At 44.4% G+C, this 12,148-nt stretch overlaps 1 protein-coding gene across 4 annotated transcripts in view; it reads left to right on the top strand.

The window, feature by feature from the left end:
- Window positions 1-12,148, top strand: part of MACROD2 (mono-ADP ribosylhydrolase 2) — a 5,612,477-nt gene that overhangs the window by 717,515 nt on the left and 4,882,814 nt on the right. The window lies entirely within an intron of this gene.

Raw genomic sequence — 12,148 nt, 5'->3', positions numbered from 1 at the left:
AGACTTGCCCAATCATTTACTTCTACTAGCTGGAAGACATAAGCGCGATGATAAACCTTTTGGAACACTGTGAAGCCCACTCTGTCATTTCCATGCCACGGCTGCTCGCGCGGGAATGCGTTTGTTTTCCAAATGTTGTGATTTATTTCTTTTAGCTAAAACATTCCATACTAGCCATATCTTTGTAATGTCAACCATCGTTTTCCGATATTTAAAACCCGTTGGAATCGTGCATTGTTGTATATTTTTAGTGCGCCTTATCACTAAGTAAATTGTGCCTTTATTAAAATTGCGCGAAGCTCAGCTTAAAAGTTAAGACTGAATCAACTACAGCCCCATTGTCGGCCATGAAAGAGGCGGTGAATCGAGGGCCGCCCCCATCACGCGCTGCAGTGCAGACCCCTTTGAAGGGACGTGCACAGTGTGTCCAAGGTGGGTCAGTAAAGTGGATGAGGATTACACCGCCCCCCATTGATCACACATCTTGTGACCCCTGCTGACTGATGTCTGTAGAGTTTCCAACTCACACTAAGGGAGACTAATAACTCTTCACACGTTACAAATCAGGCTCCTTGCCAAATGTTGCGGCGGGGACAACGTTTCCCGCGCTCTTTCTAAAAAAACTTGGAATTGTAGGGCAGAAATAGTATTTTATGGCTAACGTGTCAATGCGACACCCCAGTGGCCCCTCACACCTTGGTACCAGAGAGCGACATGGAATGAGAAGTAGGGACTTTTGTTTTTAGTACAAAAGCTTTGTTTCGACTCTTCCCGGAAGTGTCTATTGGTTGTTCTGGGCTCGGTGAAGTATGATTGACTGCATGATCCGCTTTTCATCAAACTGTCCGCAGTCCGAGGTGTCTTTTTATACAACACAGTTCATCTGTAGCAGAGATATCAAGTAACTGTAGTCCGAGATAAGCTGCTACTCCCGGCTAGCTCTTGATGCCACTAGCACTCCGATGTTCCTCTGCACTCAGGAGCCAAGGAGGACGTGTTCGGTATCTGAACCAAAGACGACTCCAAGACAAGACAGAGCAGAGCCTCCTTAAGGCCACTACAGGCGACGGCTATACTGTGCACACCCAAACTACCAGCAGAGGGAGCTAAGGCGCAATACATGATTCCAAAGAAGGAGCTCCCGAACAGCAACATGTCATTTTGCATTGGGGTTAGACTTCTACTTTCACAGGAGCTGGAGAAGGCCCGCTTTCTGTGGTTCATGCTCCTCGTCTGTTCTTGAGCTCCAGTGCTTACATTAGGTGGCTGAGGAGGAGTGAACGGAGGGGCAGGGGTTATTCTTGTGATTGCTTTTTTAAATTGGGATGGGAGGTGGAGTTGCTTGAGGTCCCTTCAGTTAAATATGGCATTTTGGTGGCTTGACATGGACGGCCATTAATGCAGACAGGGACGTCAGACAGTGTTGGTGATGGAGCCGCCCATATTTACAAGGACTTGTGGAGAGCACTGCAGCATATAGGTAGCAATCTGTGAGGACATCTCTCTCTGATATTAGGAACTTGTTGTGTTTCACCGGGACCTCTGTAGATGACATCATAATGATGCGCAGAACCTCTCCCAATCACAACCCCACCAGGGGAGCATGACTGCAACCACCAGGCCAAGGTAACATTAGCAGGTGTCTGCCCTTTGGGGGAAAGGCAAAGGGAGTCTGATGGAAACTGAAGGACTCTCAGCTGGAGTTGAAGGAGGAGTAACCCTGCCTGGGGCTGTTTCACTCTCAGAGAGTGAGTTACACCAAGCAATGATCCCATGCCGAGAGGCAGGAAGGGGGCAGGGACAGAGTCCATACTCGACCAATTTATTTGATGCCGTTCCCTCTTGGGCGAAATTCACCGTAAGGTTTAGACCCTTATGTCTTGGAGAGCATCGTTTGTGTGGGCCTATGGAAGTAGCACAATGCACATATGTTGGATGTCCCCAGTGTGCCTCGTACTGCTGCAGTGCTATCCTGAACAGGCAAAGGGCGGCATCAGCAATTGTCCGGGGGATCCAGGTAACAATGTGTAATCTGGGCAACCTTGCCTTCTACTTAACCTGTTCTGCCGCCCCTTACTACCGCCCAGGCGACCCTGCCACCAATGGGAGCAAGCAATGGTTGATCCCCATGGGATAAAGGGAAATTCAAAAAGGTGCCCATCGTTGGCCACTGGTCCGATCCGGCCCACACCTGTCTCCGGTGCCTGCGACCTGGCTGCTTGGCCCCTTGTCCAAACTCTCTACAGGGCTCTGGCCTAAGAAGAGAGGGGAACAAGCACCTGATGAAAGAGAGAGCTAAGTATAGTGTTTCTGCCGAAATAGACAGTAGCAACATGCTAAATTGAATGAATAAACTTAGATAAAAATTGGCTTTCATCAGGACTGAATAAAATACATCAGGTTCTCTGCTTAAGGAGCTTGAAAAGACAGCTTAAGTGTCTTCCAACGTTATTTGCTGGAGAGAGCTGGGATGCTGCGATTAGGGACAACCGATTCCCAATTGTGTCCGCGTTATACAAAGTTGCATTCAGGGCCTCTGTCTTCCACTCTGAAACAAAACACATGAATTGAACCGACATGTAAAATGTCACATAATTCAGAATTCCAATGTCATCTGTAAAATCCTAATTAAAATGATATTCAAGCAGGCTTCTTTGGGGATGATGGGCAGATTTGTGCAACCCAACTTTACCTCTACTTTGCCTCTTGTACTGTAAGGATTTATACACACAAACTCTATGATATTCCTAATCATACCAGAGAGCCGCAACAGACCCCTCACCTTTAGTTAAGGATGAGCCTTTTTTTTGGGACTTCTTTCAACTTTTTAGGCATTAATTCTCACTTTCACGCAGGGATTTATGAAAGGAGTGTGGTCTTCATTCCTGTCAATCAGGCTTCTATGGTTTTGTCAATACTACCAACATTTGGTAATCCCTTTCTCTGAGGCAGCGGTTATACGCTGCCTAAAACATGGGTACTCAGAAAAATCTTCTGAGGGGCCACAAAGAATGGTCTGGGTGTGATCCAGGGCCGCACAGAAGCAGCAGGGTGGTAGCCAAGGATTGGGTATGATGGGCATATAGGAAGCGCTGCATGTACATCTGGTGGCTTAATTGCTTCATGTGAAACCAGACAACATAGGATAAATCCCGGCATCCCCCTTGACCAAATTGTGTGATCTCAGTTAATTTTTTTGTCACTTTGCCCCCTTCTTCATTATCACAGATAAAAGGGCCTCAAAATACATTAGTTCAGGATGTGCACTGTATAAAGCATTCTACTGTGTTTGATTTAATAAACTATGTTGTTGTCCATGTAGAATAGCAACACAGGCCACAGGAGGGTGCACATGATAACTGACTTGCATCTTAGCTCACTATTAGCATTGTCAGAATGAGTGGAAGCATGAATGTTTCTAAATCCACGTTTGAAAACTATCACTTTCATGAAAAAATACCTCTCAATGTTGTGATATGACCTAATGTACTTAGATGAAACAATATTGGATGATAATGAAAATCACTTTTTATAAATTTTGAAGAGACTTTGTCATATGTTTACACCTTGGTTGCAAGACGTCTTTAGAAATGAAGGTGTCAATAAAGTTAAGTGGTCCAGAACATCTTAGTTACTTATTTTCTTTAACTTCAGTTAACCTGTAAATTAATGATAGTTTATTTAACATCTTTTGGAATGTTAGTGCTCGGTCAACTAAACCGCAGCTCAGAGCTGCTGTTGACCAGGGGGCCACATGTAAAAGTCAGGAGGGCCACAAGCGGCCCCCGGGCTGTACTTTGAGCATCACTGGCCTAAAACATAATGCTTGTTGGCATGATCCTTAGGAACCAAGATTGCAAGTTGGTCAGAAGCCTGCTATTGTCTGGCCTTCAGGTTCTGGAGATAATTTATGAGATGCCATCCTTCATTTACAAATTTACGTAGAAATAAATATTCCCTTATAGTCCTGTGTCTGTGTTAATGGTCTGGAGCGGAGACTGCCCCGGTTTATTCTGTTATGGTAATTTGAATAGCACGCAATCCCCGCAGAAAGTTATCCTGGTGTTGGGGAATCTTCTCCTAGTCATAGAGAATGGTGTGCGTTTCAACCCTTATTGTGTTGTACCTAGCCTAAACTTCCAGTTGAATCGATTTGCCGAACTACAGCAAACCCTTAGGTATTTCACCCCGCAGGAGAAATCACTCTTGAATAGACCTTCTGCAGCGCAGGCCTCTGCAGGTGTCCATCGGCCTCTGTGTTGCGTTTTCTGAGCCTGTTACTTGTAGGATAGATTGGTGTTCCCTGCCCCTTCAGGGCAGTGTGAAGCACATAAGGCCGTGGTGATGTATCACCTTGACACCTGCCTGTGGACGTGATGCGGACAGTCTGAGTTTGTCTTCTGTCTGAATGCCCAGGAGGTCTCTCAACATGATCTCCCTAGGTTTCCATATGAAGGAGGCCGACCTCACTGGGGCACAGTCTGAACTGAATGAGCACGTGGGTGCGTGGCACGGAACTGACGTACTCTGTGGGTGCCCTTAGTTCCTTGGCTCTGTAAGAAACTCTGTCACAGGATTGTGCAGTTTTACTTGGATGTAACAATAGTTGTAATATCGATGATGATAATACTAATATATTTGACTATATTTAGATATTTTTTTCTACTCCGTTGCAACATCATAAAGAATACGTTATATTGCTATGCCCTGTCATACTATATCGACTATTATTACTAATCTCATAATACTTCATGAATCTTAGACAGAGGTGCCCCTGCCGTGAGGGATTTGATCGGTGATGATGTGTAAACTGCAGTTAAGAGTGGGGGTCTTTGGATCCCTAAGTAGTCAGGGGGGCTCCCCCTACTTTAGTGTATCCCAGACCTGCAGATATTGACGCTTGCATAAATCACATCTCCTTGTTCTTTCTTTAACACTACCCTTGGCACTGATGAGGGGGTTCCAGCCAGAAGTAAACTCAAAGCCCTATTATGCACCAGTGAGAAGCGCTATGAGGGTGTTTCAGCGCATTTCCACAACACGCAGCGGGCATGCCGTTCCACCATGGAAGGCAGCCCAAAGCACTCTCTCATTTGCCAATTGCAGTTTATCAGGTGAGCCTTTCATTCTGGAATTATAATAGCTTGGCGTTTGTTCAAAATGCTTAAAGAGTCTTTTCCTATAGGTAAGTCATATTAGAAAGTGCAACCACAAAGGTAGTGAGATTTCAAAATCCATTGTCATACCTGTACATTTTAAACATGAATTGTTAAAGTAGTGCATCAGACTCGTTTTAAGAAACTTTCCGCAAAATATCTCGATGGCAAAATGCATAATTCAACACAACCACCTCGCAACAAAATGCAGCAGTTCTACAAACCACTGGAATCGCACGCAATTCTCCAAGTCACAGCAGCAGCAGATGGAACATTTTGCCTGTTTTAATGACAAACTTTATTGGCATTTTACTCTCAATAAAAATCTCAGACAGTCACTATATATTTGCAGCTCCCACCTTCACCCCTCCATCCAATTTCCTTTAATTTATGGGTGTGTTTAAGCCAATATAATACAAACAGCAATGAAACTGCACCTTATTTCATCTTAATTAGGGCAAATGAAAATGTTCTCTCGAACCCCCTACTGTTTTACATATTTCTGTGGGCGTCCCTGGCCTGGTAGATTGAATACTCCATCATCAGCCGCTTGTTCACGCCTCAGTTTCTTGTGCTGGAAATTCTAGGGCCGGGCGGTATTGAGCTCAGGCTTCAGAATTGCGCAATAATATCGGAAAGCGCTGTAAGTTGGCACTACAAATGTTTAAAATCACTGGCTCCGAAACATGTTAATTTTTATATTCTAAGTGAGTGCAACGTTTCGTGCTAAAGTCATGCTCTATGCAAGCGGGTGCTTCAACAAGTCTGCTCGTCTGCGTTTACTTTTTTATGTGAAGTTGTTATGCCTGAACACTTCCAAAGCATCCCCCCTTTCTTCCTATATACCAGATTCAAGGACACATTCCCAATCCGACTCAACAGGAGCTTCCCGTGGATGCTCACCTTGAAAGGGACAGTCCAAAGAATGCCACCTCAACGCACCTCAAAACTCAAGCAGAAGTCATCAAATGAAGCAACTTTCTAAAATAAAAAAAATTAAAAAAATTGTTGATTGCCACTGGTGCACTGTGGGTGAAGAGAATGGCTGCACCGGATGGCACCCTTACAACGTGGTATTGTGAGCTTGGCTACAATGGCAGTGCTGGTGTTAGCCTCTCAGATGCTAGTTTTAAGAAGTTAAGATCATGGAAATCAGACCAAAGGTGCAGGCAAGCACATTTTTATACTTACCACTAAATGACTGATTTTGGAAACCTCCAGTGGTCACACATGCACTCACATTGGCCCATTTGTGGTGAGAGTGCACTTCACTATGTGAGAATCAGTGGGCATTACAGGCGTAGATATGTACAAGGCAACAACACCTACTGTTAGATATCAGGTTTGGGTAATTACAGAAACACTGGACATTTGTCTCTGCAGTTGTGTATGACTGTTGACTCTGGACATCCACGAGAACCTGTGGCCTGTGGTAGAGTTGGAGACCTAGAAGCACAATTCTTTCTGAAAGTTTGCAGTCCATTAAACATGGAGCTCTTTTAGGCCAATCCGGGTGACTTGCACTGTGTTCGGACCCACAAATTGTTTTTAAGCAGATTAAGCAGGACTGGTATATAAGGTTCATATGTCTAGCAGATTGGATCTAAAATTGACATCTATGTCTTGCACATACCATGCATAAATAAAGGTAGCCAAAATTAGTACCCGCAGCCCTGAGGCTGTGTCCCGAAGAAGGGCTGGAGATGTTGCTTACTGTTTAGTGTTGTTTGAGTGCAGAGAAGTGTTACTCCAAATCAAATCAAACGAAGTTCCTTTCATTTAATGAAATGTTGGCTTTCTTTAAGGAGTGGTGGCAGAACTGCGGCTGTGCATCTGTGGAGCATGCTGACAATGAACTACAATTCCCAGCAGGCCATGAACTCTCACATATTCTGGAGAGCTTGTGGCGTTGTTGATTATTGGGTATAATTCCTTTGTTGTTTCATGGCTTCATTTGCTAGGCAATTGAGATTTAATGTTGCTGCCACCAAGACCTCTCAGAAACGTAAACCTCATTAATATATAATATCTCTTGCAGGAGATGAGTCTGGGTTTTCAGAAAATACCACTTACACTTCAAAGTACGGGATAGGTTAAACAGAGATATTGCTAAGAGATTCACTACATCCTGCAGATCACATTGACCAATAGATGTTATGAGGCAAAGTCAAGGAGTCTGTGCCTTGGTCTTCTCTCTTAAACCAGTCTCATTTCCTGCTCCTACCACCAACCCTCACAGTCTTGTGGTCACTGGTTGGAGTGATGAGAGATGGGAATAAAGCATCACTCCCATTGGATCCTGTGCACAAGCTTAGAGCATCTTAATATGCTGCACATAACGGTTTGATTCTGACTTGAATACATTGTTTACAGCCCTTTGTGCAAAGTGGTTTATACTAAATATAATAATAGTGCGATCCTTAAGAGTTTATCACTGCTATTCAAATATCTGATATTGAACGGTGCAGTGATTTTATAGGACAACAATTCATAAATCGGCATTATAAGGTGTAAGCCACTGAAATGACTTTAAAGATTTTCTCACTACACTTCAGCATGTACTTAGTATAAATATAACCTTTAATAACATTTTGCATAACTCATCACAACCGGTCCTATTTTTATGTTTTGGCGAAAGAGCTGTACCAGTTTAAAAGGGTGGAAAGAACCTGAAGCACCAGCTGAAGATTTTGTAGCAAAATAGTTCCTGGCATGTTGTCCTTCACAGTGGTGGTAATTTCTGTTAGAAGAACTCTTACCCATATGCCTGAGGATATCTTGGAATGTCCACTTCAAACCTAATGGTTTGATCCCTGAAATCCTCATTTATTTTCTGTTAAAGTATGTTACAATGTGATTGAAACAATAAATGGCAGATACAAATGCACACATTGTTGCATTTTAGTCTGTCAAGGGATGTACTTTAATGCATGTTAAAAATGTAGAATTCTGGATATCTAGTGTTCCAGCTACTCCTTTAGTAATTGATTATATTTATTGTTCATAGTATTGCTTCTTCAGCTCTTTTAAAGAGTCTTTAGAATCCTGTAATTTAATGTTATCAATAAAGGATGTAACACATCTTAATTGGGTTAGCACAAGATAGTTGTTTTCCTAGTCGGCTACCACTTGCAAATAGTGTTGGAGATTTGACAGTACAGCACAATCTAGCAAGAACAACTTCCTGTTTCAGGGTAGTCAAAGGGCTACCCTTCGTTGTGTTAGATTTGCCTGAGTCTGAATGTGAGTATTACTTTCACATTTTGCTCCTCTCCTCTCAAATTCCCTGCAGAAGTAGTACTAAGAATCATCCGATTTTACAAGGCTAAACGGGTGCTTGTTTGTGGTTTTTCTAAGACCAGGGGTAGCCCACTACAGAGACTTTACTGATGCTTGTCTTGCAGTTTTTAGTAGTTGCTAGCAATTTTTTTAGAATTCCTCGGAGGAGGACATTGCAGGGTTCCACTTTTTAATCAAGAAAATTCATGTTAGAGTGAATTCATTTTCCCTTCAAGTGGTGGCAAAACCTGAACTAAACTATAGCCAGAGCCACTGGAATTATGCTTTTTTTTTTTTTTTTTTTTACGGCTGCAGCATTTGCTGCATAATTATAAATTCGCCCTATAATCCATCATATGGCCAGGTACCACCGAGGCCTCTCGCCAACCATGAGTCTTCCCTCCTGTGGCCCCAAAACAACCTTTAATCAATAAATCACATTCTTCTTGGGTTAGGGGTCGCAAACCCCATGCGTATTTTATTTTCAAACAAAATCAGTAACGTTCATATCATCACTTAACACATTTGTGCGCAGTAACCACATCATATCCACAGCCTAATTTACATTTTTTGTAGCTGTCTAGCCTCAACAGAATACGCTAATACATCCAGTTTCCTAGCACTCTATAAATTCAGTTGCTGCGTATCCACTTCAGTGACTGTGGATGAGATCATGACTGGCTTCCAGTCCTGGTTTCACCCTCCGGCTAAGTGGCCCAGGGGTAGGTCCTTCCAAATGGGAGGACTCCACCCCCCCCCTCCGCAATCCTTCACGGTGCAATCTTTGTGCAGGGGCCCACTTGCCCGCCAGGATACTTACCTCGGGCGCCCCCTCCACCACTCAGACTCCTCCATCACCAAGGGCCAGTGCTAGCTTTGTGCCCATTGCGCAAGCATGGGTAGTTGGCCTTAGAGACTAGATGTCAGTAGTTGCTTGCAACCCCCCGGGCCCCTGGATGTCGCCTTCCATTCCCTGCCAGCATCCCTTGGAGGGTCCTATGACCTTGGTGTCCTGCTCAAGTAAGTAAGGTAAGCCGAATTGCCCCACCAATTATGATCGCACCCTGCAAAATTACATAAGATATGACAAAACATACTTTCACGACATAGCCATCTGCACTGTAAGGGAACAAGATTGGTGAGTAGCACTCAATTACCAGCTCTAGACATAAAAAAGAAAAGAAACCTAGAGAGGATGCACAACAGAATAGGACTAAGTGCCGTAGGGGAGGTGGGTGGGTTTCAAGTTGCACCTGGAGCGAAAGCGTGGATCCTCCTGCGGTTGGTGAGCAGGAAAGAAAAACCCGCTCGCTGACTGTGACCGCAAGCTTTTATGGATGGTGTCAGATCGTGTGTTTCATTTGCTCGGCCTGGAAGCACTAAAAGTGCTTCCCAGGTCACGCTGGCGCATTCCCAAATGACTTGGCCCTTGTAAGACGGTCAGAGGGGCAGTGCGTTCCCACCTCCCCCATGAAGGTTGCCTGGCCCGCCATATGTGGGGGGGGCCCTCCCGATATGGGGGAGCCCTGTGCATCTGCTGTATAATCAGCAGATTTTATATATATAAAAAAAAGTTGTTTCTATCTCAATCGGAACAAAAGTTGCTGAAAATGTGGCAACACATGTTGACACACAGCGGAAGACCCTTTTCAAAGGTTGACTGGCCTACTTTCTATTAATTATTGCTGTATTTTGGTGTTAAACCTGTGCTAATAAGGTGTAACCTGTGCCCTGACAGTGGTAACCTGTGTAAAAATGACAAAATATTGAAGTAATACTATCACAAAATGTTCCACGTTATGCTGCGGAACTTGCCTTTTATTGCCACATAATTTAGTCAGCCCTGCCACATAATTTGGTTCTCCCATGTCACGTGTTTCCAGTAGCACTGACTGCAGCCCAAGTATAATAAGCTGTTGTGGTGTACAAAGGAAAAAGTGCAGGCCAGACGGAGGCCACCATCTTTTTCAACGACAAAGTCCATAATTATTTTTTACAACTGACTTTTGAAGAAAGGCTTCCTAAGACCAGCTCAGACTGAGTCAGTTTGTCTAGTCCATAAGCAGTGGCACAAACATGGGAAGAGCGGCATATCAGTTTGCGCTTTGGGATTACCTGGAGCAGTAGGAATCTCAGAAGAAATGGCATTGTTTCCTTAGACTTAACTATGTTGAAGAGAGATGCCTTAACTGGTGGGCAAAATGAATAACTGGCTATTTTAAGTCCATCAGAACTGTCTTATCCCATTCCAAGGTCACCCTGCACCAATTGCAAGTCCTGGTGGGTCAATTAAATTTCGCCCTGAGGATCATTCCCATGGCCCGCCCCTTTTCCAGATCCATAGCTAGGTCTATGGCAGGTTTGACCGAGAAACACCATCACACCAGGCTGTCTGCTGAAGTAAGGGAGGATTTGAGAGTGTGGGAAGCATTCCTTCAAGACTTTAACGGGGCGGTGGTCTGGCCTCTTCCCCCTGCCGACAGCCCTTCTCTTGGCCTATTTACAGACGCGGCAGGCAGTGTGGGCTTTGGGGCTATACTTGGTTCTGCATGGTGCCGGGCAGATTGGCCAACTGGTTGGGTAGAGTTGGGGCTCACCAAAAATATAGCATTCTTGGAATTATTTCCCATCATTGTAGCGGTTTCTGTTTGGGAGGACACTTTGAGAAACAAGACAGTAGTATTTTGGTCAGATAACATGGCAGTCGTGGAGTCAATCAATAGACAAAAAGCTAGCTGCAGATGGGTGCTGAGACTACTTAAGTATCTGGTGCTGCAATGTTTGAAACTCAACATCACCTTCCGGGTGAAACATGTTCCTGGGGTAAATAACAATGCAGCTGATGCCTTGTCTCGATCATTAATGCAGGATTTTCAGAGGTTCCACCCACAGGCGTCGGAGAGGATGACAGAGTTTTCAACATCACTGTGGAAGATTGGTGTCCCGCGCTGTCAGCCCTAGTAGGGGCTTCTTTGGCGACACGAACAAAGGGGGCATATGAAAGGGCCTTCTTGAATTATAGACTGTTTTTGAAATCAGTGAACTCCTCAGATTGGTTTTCATCCGAAGCAATCTGTGCCTTTTTGCAACATTTAAAAAACAATGGAAAGCCGGTCTCGTGCGCCAAGGCCAACTTGGCAGCCATCCGTTTTTTCGCCAAACTAGGAGGGCAAGACGCGAGACTCAATGCCTTTATTATTAAGCAGGCACTGGTGGGGTGGTCAAGAGCGGAGGGCCCCAAAGTAGACTCCAGGCGGCCTATAACCCCCAAGGTATTAGAGAAATTGCTGGGTGCAGTTGCTGTAGTTTCTTCCTCCCCTTTTGAGACTGCCTTATTCACATCAGCTTTTTCAGTGGCCTTCTATGGGGCCTTCCGTATTGGGGAAATGTTAGGTACTTCCAAAAACGACCATGCAGGGGGTCTCCAATGGCCAGATGTAATAATCAATAATAACTCCGCCACCATACTACTGCGCAAATCAAAGACTGATCAGTTAGGAAAAGGGGCGAGGATTGCTCTTTGGGCAGTGCAGGGGTCTCTTATCTGTCCGGTTGCCAACCTGGATGCTTACCTAAAGGTGCGCCCTTTAGAAAAATCAACGGCATTATTCATACACGCAAATGGGGACTGTTTGTCGCGCTACCAATTTACAGAGGTAATGAAATTATCATTAAAGGCAGCAGGCATAGAGCTTCTAGGTTACTCTCCTCAC

The sequence above is a fragment of the Pleurodeles waltl genome, chromosome 5, assembly GCF_031143425.1.
Source record: "Pleurodeles waltl isolate 20211129_DDA chromosome 5, aPleWal1.hap1.20221129, whole genome shotgun sequence".
Taxonomy (NCBI): Eukaryota; Metazoa; Chordata; class Amphibia; order Caudata; family Salamandridae; genus Pleurodeles; species Pleurodeles waltl.
The sequence above is the reverse complement of the archived record's forward strand: the minus strand, read 5'-3'. Positions and strand labels throughout refer to the sequence as shown.